Source organism: Glycine max, chromosome 12, assembly GCF_000004515.6.
Source record: "Glycine max cultivar Williams 82 chromosome 12, Glycine_max_v4.0, whole genome shotgun sequence".
In the NCBI taxonomy this organism is placed as follows: domain Eukaryota; kingdom Viridiplantae; phylum Streptophyta; class Magnoliopsida; order Fabales; family Fabaceae; genus Glycine; species Glycine max.
In genome coordinates, this window is record NC_038248.2 from 11,394,075 (window position 1) to 11,402,105 (window position 8,031).

At 36.1% G+C, this 8,031-nt stretch overlaps 1 pseudogene; it reads left to right on the forward strand.

Annotated features, from left to right (window-relative positions):
• Positions 1–6,511: 6,511 nt before the first annotated feature.
• Positions 6,512–7,633, forward strand: LOC102662148 (FACT complex subunit SSRP1-like; annotated as a pseudogene).
• The last annotated feature ends 398 nt before the right edge of the window (positions 7,634–8,031 follow it).

Below are 8,031 nucleotides of genomic sequence, written 5' to 3' on the forward strand. Positions count from 1 at the left end.
GGCAAAAGGGTTTTCTGCAAGCTCATGCAACTTATTATGAAAAATTGCAAACAGATTCAAAAATGCCATTGTATTTGGGATGCACAACCTTCACTCGGTTATCAGCGGTGTTAGGTTTGGTCAACTTGAAGGCCAGATTTGGGTGGAGTGACAAAAGCTTCATCGAGTTGCTTGTGTTGTTGAAAACTATGCTTCTTAAGGATAAAATGTTACCGAAGAGTCACTACGAGGCGAAGAAAATTTTATGTCTTATGGGTGTAGAGTACTAGAAAATTCATGCATGCCCTAATGACACTATTCTATACAGAAATCAGTTTGCGGAAATGCACAATTGCCCAACATGTAGGGTATCATGCTACAAACTAAACAATGGCCAATGCAGTGATGATGCAAGCATAAACAACAGTAGTCCAGCAAAGGTTTGTTGGTATCTTCCAATAATACCAAGGTTTAAGAGATTGTTTTTGCTAATGTGAATGATGCAAAATACCTTCGATGACAAGTAGATGGCAGAATAATTGATGGGCTACTCCGACATCCAGATGATTTTCCACAATGGAAGAAAATTGATTTGTTGTATCCGAAATTTGGAGAGGATCCCAGAAACCTAAGGCTTGGTCTTGCTTTAGATAGAATGAATCCTTTTGGAAACTTGAGCACCGACCATAGTTCATGGCCTATTTTGCTAATGATTTACAACCTTCCTCCTTGGTTGTGCTTGAAGCGAAAATACATTATATTTTCTATGATGATAGCAGGTCCAAGACAACCATGAAATGATATTTTTCAGAAAACCTTCATGTACCAAGACAACCTTCCTCCTTGATGTGTATGATTAGAGTGTTCAGTAAACCTTCAAGTTACGTGCAATGATATTTTTCACCATTAATGACTTTTCGGCTTATGGGAATTTGAACGAGTATAGTGTCAAAGGACACCACACATGTCCTATTTGTGAGAAAAACACCAGTTACATCCAACTTAAACATGGAAAGAAGATAGTATATACAAGGCACCAAAGATTTTTGAAACCTTATCACTCGTATCAGCGATTGAAGAAAGCATTTAATGGACAGAATGAGATTGAAAGTACGCCTAAACCATTAGCTAGACACGAAGTTTATGATCGGGTGAAAGACATCGTAACTATCTTTGGTAAGACACAAAAAGGGATACGTCTAGGAATAACATTTGGAAGAAAAGGTCAATATTCTTTCATCTTCCTTACTGGTGCGATATACATGTACGACATTGTCTAAATGTTATGCATGTCGAGAAAAATGTGTGATAGTTTGATTGGCACCCTTCTTAACATTAAGGGCAAGACAAAGGATGGTTTGAAATGTCGTCAAGAATTAGTTGACATGGGTATACGAGACCAGTTACATCCAATTTCACGAGGTGATTGAACATATTTGCCCCCAACATGTCACACAATGTCAACATCAGAGAAGAAAAGTTTTTGTCATTTTCTCAAAAATCTGAAAGTGCCACAAGGATACTCTTCAAATATTAACAGTCTTATGTCAGTTAAGGATTTGAAATTGGTTGTTTTGAAATCTCATGATTGTCACGTGTTAATGCAACAACTATTGTCAGTGGCCGTTCGTGGTATCTTGCTCGAAAAAGTTAGGTTTGCCATAACTTGCTTGTGTTTTTTCTTTAATGTTATCTGTAGCAAGGTTATTGACCTTCAGCAATTGGATAATTTGGAGAATGAGGCTTCCATCATCCTTTGTGAATTGGAGATGTATTTTTCGCCGTCATTTTTTGGCATCATGATTCACTTAATAGTTCATTTTGTGCAGGAGATTCGATTTTGTGGGACTGTCTTTTTACGTTGGATGTATTCGGTTGAGCGGTACATAAAGGTGTTGAAAGGATATACAAAGAATCAATATCGACCAGAAGCAAGCATTATTGAAAGATATGTTGCTGAAGAAACTATTGAGTTTTGTTTAGAGTATATTAATACTGCTACACCAGTCGGGGTTCCTCAAAGTCGTCATGACTCCACGAATGAAGGTAGAGGTACACGAGGATTCAGTGTTGTAACCATGGGTCGCCATCAGCTGTCACAAGCTCATCTATATGTATTAAACAACACAATAGAGGTTGTTGCAAGAGCATAATAGAACTTTCATCAACTGGTTTAGAGAAACAATCTTCGCAGATGATAGTGCTTCGAAGACATTAAGATTGTTAGCTATTGGTACAAATCTAAATGTTCCAACTTGGAAGGGATATGATATCAATTATTATTCTTTCTACACAAAGTCACAGGATGCAAACAGTAGCGTGCAGAACAACGGGGTCAGTGTTGATGATCATTCAGATCACTTTTGTAATGCTTCTGATAACAATCCGATTCAAGCATTCATGCCTTACTATGGAGTCATTGAAGATATTTGGGAGCTTGATTACAGTGAATTTAGGGTTCCTGTTTTCAAGTGTTTGTGGGTTAATGGAAATATCGAAGTACGTCACGACAAAATGGGATTTACTTTAGTAGACCTTCAAAAGGTTGCTTACAACGACGATCCATTCATCATGGCAGCACAAGCTAGATAGGTTTTTTTATGTCCAAGATCCATGCGACTCAAGATGGTCAGTGGTTCTATAAGGGAGAACAACTTGTATCGGTGACCGTATTGATGGTTCAACACTTGATGTTAGTGAGATGTCAGCTTTCTGTGAACAAATGCCTTTCATAAATTGGGAAGATTAGGAGGATGATGTACATGTAAATCGTAATGATCATAATGAAGGTTTATGGGAGAATATTCATACGCAACTACGTATGAACAAAGTAATGTATATAACAAATCTCATAATTGTACTACATTTCTGAATTTGGATATTTTCAAGTTAATGCTTATATGTTATTTATATAACTAATTATGTCCTAACTCAATTTGTTTGACTTGCGCAGACTCATGGCAGCACCCCCAAGGTCCCTTCCACATTCAGATATTTTTTCGGAGGCTACATCTAGGAGGACTAGACAATCTACTTGGCTAAGAAGGTTGACTATTCGAAGTTTGGATCAGCCACGACCAACAGTTAATGTCAATCCTGCCACTAGGAGAGGATCAGACCCCCATAAAGAAAAGTTCCATAGTTATTTGGGGGTTGTAGTGTGAGATAAAATTCATATTCTCCACTCCAATTGGAATGATGTACCCGATAAAGAACCTAGTATGGGATGACATTTTGGTAAGTGCGTATTTAAGTTGACATTTGTATTCGATTTTGTTTAATTAATTTCAAAATATGATTATTCATTAACTGTTACATAACAACTTCGATTTGGAGGGAAAATTTGACGCAATGACGATCAACAAAAAGATGATCCTTTTGTTAAGTATGGTATTGATGCAGCAACTTGGGCCGAATGTGCAAAATGCCGCCAAACCCTTAACTGGCAGGTATATTTAAGTAGTTTTGTATTTAAAATTGAAATTCTTATCATTTATTTTTTTTACTAATTTTGTCAAAAATGTTCTTGGTTATTTGTAAGGGAATACGGAAAAAAGGCCCAAGAAATTAAAAAATACAATGATTGTCTTCACTTACTGTCTCGTGGGGGTTATGATCTGCTAGAAAAAAAAACTAATGGACGAGAAAAGGAAGACACGAGAACACCAAGCAGAGTTTACTAAAAATTCATCACTGAGTGTCGACCCACCATCCCCCGTTTCAAGACATGTGAAGTGGAAGATGGTCGGCACAAAGCAATATGGGCAGATGACCTCTATAGCGGCCTAAGAAATATCAGACAAAATTATGAGTAATTACCTCTGCGTTTCACAGTCTGACTTAGTATATTGTACAATAAGAACCTATGTTATGTTGAATGTCATGTTGTGTTGTTCACATTACTCTTTAGAAGAACAAACGATGCAGGGAAGCTATGTTCTGCATGGTCGTCATGACATATTGAACATTGCTATTGGCCTGCCAGAGCATCCAGGTCGCGTACGTGTGGCGGGGATAGGTGTAACAACCAGCCAATATTTTGGAGAGGCTTCTCCTGACTCCAATAGTTCTTCTGCATCAATCAATCAACAACAATTGGTTGAAATCATCGGTAACCTGAAGGAAGAGTTGAGAAAAGAAGTAGAGGAAGAAAACAAAAACCTACAAGAAGTGTGGAGGAGGAAGGTAGAAGAGGAAAACAAATGCAATTTGAAGATGATTAAACAAGAGTTGAAGCAAGCAATAAAATTATAGTTATCCCAAATTGCATCACAACACTCACCCCCACTTAAGGCACCTGATATACAAGTGTCAGCTGCACGTGTGAGCACCAAGGGGAGTTGAGCTAAAGCTGACACAATTCCATCAGGTAAAGAGCCTTCTGAATTGCGTGGATACTATGGGCTTGTACGTAGTTGGCGACCAGTGTACTCAACTAGTGGCATTGGGAAAAGTGTACAATAGTGCATCCACCATATACAATGTCCCTTATGAAAATGATGTGGTTAAGGTAAGTGTTGTCCAAGTTTACCATAGTGACGCTCAGGTCCCTTTTCCAACATCAGAGATTCAGTTTGTGAGGCAAGTCATTAGCACATTCGTTGGGTGACCGACACATCTTGTGAAACCTGTATCTGATGAGGTATATTCTTTTCCTCCTAAATATTAATTTCACTCACATTTTTAAATAAAATTATCACAATTGATATTTTCATTAAACATGTAGGATTCACAAAAGCGCCTGCCGAAAAGGATTACATCTTCTGGAATGGATAATGCAGTGGCTGCAGTTGATCCATTAGGAGAATTGGTTAAGAACTTGTTTGATGTTTACCAAAAGCCAATTGAGTTGCCATGAGATGGGGAGAAATTTAGGATACCTAATGTCAAATATGGCTTTTTCATCACACACGCAGATGTAATCGAGATAATTTTAGGTGACAAATGTTTGAATATATCTATACTACAATTGTGGACGATGTAAGTTAATTTGGTTTAGTAATAGTTCAAATTATGTATTAACTAATAATGAATGTTGGTTACAATATACCATTAACAAAATTTATATCAAATGTTTGAAATAGGTTTATGAATGATTGGAGCATAAGTTTAGGTTATGGATCACTGTATGTTTCCTTGAACCTCAGTCTATACACAACGCAAAGAACAGACATCAAGAATGTCAACAATACATTCAAACTTGGGTCAAGGAATCACAACGACAAGTGTACCTAGGAGCTTATCTGAATCAATAAGTGAATTTGATGTTGAACAATGTTAAAAAATTTGCATTATAATTGCGTAACTAATGTTTTTGGTCTTCAGGGCACATTGACAACTTATTGTTATGTGTCCACAGGACACTATTGTTGTTTGGTTATGTTCTTTGCGTAAGAAGCCTAATGTTAACATCAAGGCTGCAGTTAACAGGTTACTTTCTAAATTTAAAATCAAATAATGTATACCAATTGTAGTGGTAAAACACAATGATTTTTATATTATATACGTTAATGGTATTTTGAAACTAGTGTAATGAAGACATTAACCACTACTTTGGAAGGAAAGGCAGATCAAACTGTACCTCGGTGGATTGAACCAAAGGCATGTCATTATTTCTTCAAAAGTACTCTTGAGTTACTGCCATGTGTTACTTTCATAGTTGTAGCTTTAGTAAATATATTTCATATTGCATTTCGAGTCATGTTCAAACCGGAGGCTATGAGTGTGGATATTATGTCATGCCTTGGATGTGCATAGTGAGCGGGGTTTGAAGAATGAATGGAATAGGGTATGTTTACTATAATAGGTTTTAATTGTTACTTTTGTATCAAAGTCTAATGCAATGTTTTATGTACGTCATTATTTTCATATTTACACTTTTGCAGTGGTTATTACAACACTTCACAACAAATGGGCAACATATTTTCTCCAGATTAAAAACGTGGAATTTAGAAAAGGGTAGATGACATACGAACATTTTTGTTTGAAACTAAACATTTTCATTGTTTACATTATAAACAATTATGGTTAGTTGACGTTTAATTCAACAATATGGATATTTTTTTTATCAATACTTAGTTACCCTCCATTTTTGTCCAATGACCTAATAAGCACATGCAGAAAGGTACCTTCCTTAATTGGGTTAATCGCTTTTGATAAAAGATAATAATAATTTATTGGATTTCTTTCGACAAATCATTTAACATTTGCAGATGAGGCCAATGAAATAAAGGTAAGGAGCCCATTTATTTAATTTAGAATTTCTCAAGATAGTTATGCAGTGAAATCATCTTTGAAAGCTGAAGATGGAATTCTGTATCCCCTTAAGAAGAGCTTCTTCTTTCTTCCTAAACCTCTCACTCTTATTCTTCACAAAGAGGTAAAATCTGATTATGCCTACAGATGACTAGATGTCAATTACTGGTTGATATAGTATATGATATTTACACAATGGAGGTTTTAATTGTTTTTTACCCTTTCTTATCAGATTGACTATATGTAATTTGAGCGGCATGCTGCCGGTGGTTCCAATATGCATTATTTTGACCTTCTCATCAGACTAAAATTTGAACAAGAAAATCTCTTCCATAATATTCAAAGAAATGTGTACCACAATTTGTATGAATTTGTCAGGTAAATGTTAGCCCATTTCCAAATTTTACATAGAACTAATTGTTATTGTTATATAAACATTTGTTTTTGGTTTGCACATGCAGTTCAAAGGGCTTGAAGATTATGAACTTAGGAGATGCCCAACCTACTGTTGGTATAAAGAAGGTTCATTGTTTGAGGATGATGATGCTTTTGATCCACATCTTGAGCGCATAAAGAATGAAGCTGGTGGAGATGAAAGTGGTGAGGAGGTGATCAAATAGATAATTTATATAATTTTCATCCTTATCTTTTAGTTCATAAGTAGAATTTAGTAAACTTGTGTTCTATTTTTATGAATCAAGGAGACAACATTTATTTATGTTGATCAACAATATCTAAAAGTTGGGCTTGGGCATGAAAAAATAAGTGAACTCGAAGCTTACATTTCAGTTTTTGCAACTATTGAACTTACATCCATAAGCATCCAGTTGGCCTTTCTCCTATTTTAAGTTTATCCATTTTAGTTTCTTATGTTTTCTCTTTTGCTTTCAATTGTGTTTGTATGCATTTTTTCTGTGCTTTTGTGTGTGTGTGTGTTTGTGTGTGTGTGTGTGTGTGTGTGTGTGTGTGTGTGTTTGTGTGTGTGTGTGTGTATGTGTGTGTGTGTGTGTGTATTCAAGCTATTAAACAGTGGTAAATGTCTGCAGGATTTCGATTTTGTTGTTGACAAGGATGATGAAGGTTCTCCTACCAATGACTCTGGGGTAGACGATTTTGATGACAGTGATAGTGGTGATGAGAAAGAGGCAAGCGATTTTTGTTTGCCTTTGTTATCTTTGTGATAGTTCTTTACTCTTAAAATCTATGGTGTGTCTGACACCTTAATGGTGACCGATTTTCAGAAGCCTGCCAAAAAGGAATCAAAGAAGGATTTTCCTTTTAAGGCATCTACTTCTAAAAAGAAATCAAAAGATGATGAAGATGGAAAGAAGAAAAAACAAAAGAAAAAAGACCCAAATGCACCCAAGAGGGCAATGTCTGGTTTCATGTTCTTTTGTAAATTGGAAAGAGAGGTGTGTTCTATTCTATGTCATATTGGCTATATGGTTTTGGATTTGGGTGTGGAAGTTGTGGGTGGGAGTATTTATCAGTTATCACCTTACTTCCGCATAGCTGCCTAGCCTCAAAGTTTGGAGCAATTACAATGGCAAATTAAGTAGGTTTGTAATTGTATAATACTTAATTAGCTCTACTGGATATTTTGGGGGAGAAAATCAAAGTTTCTCAGGTTGGGTAAAGAAAAATGTCCTCAAAATGCCAGGTAATAGATGTTGAGATCATCCAGCAAAACCTGTAACTAATGCGAATGAACTTAAATAGGTATTGTTCCAATGTGTCTGGACACTGGACACATGCTCCAAACTCAATGTAGCCACATAGAGTTATCGATGTTATCAA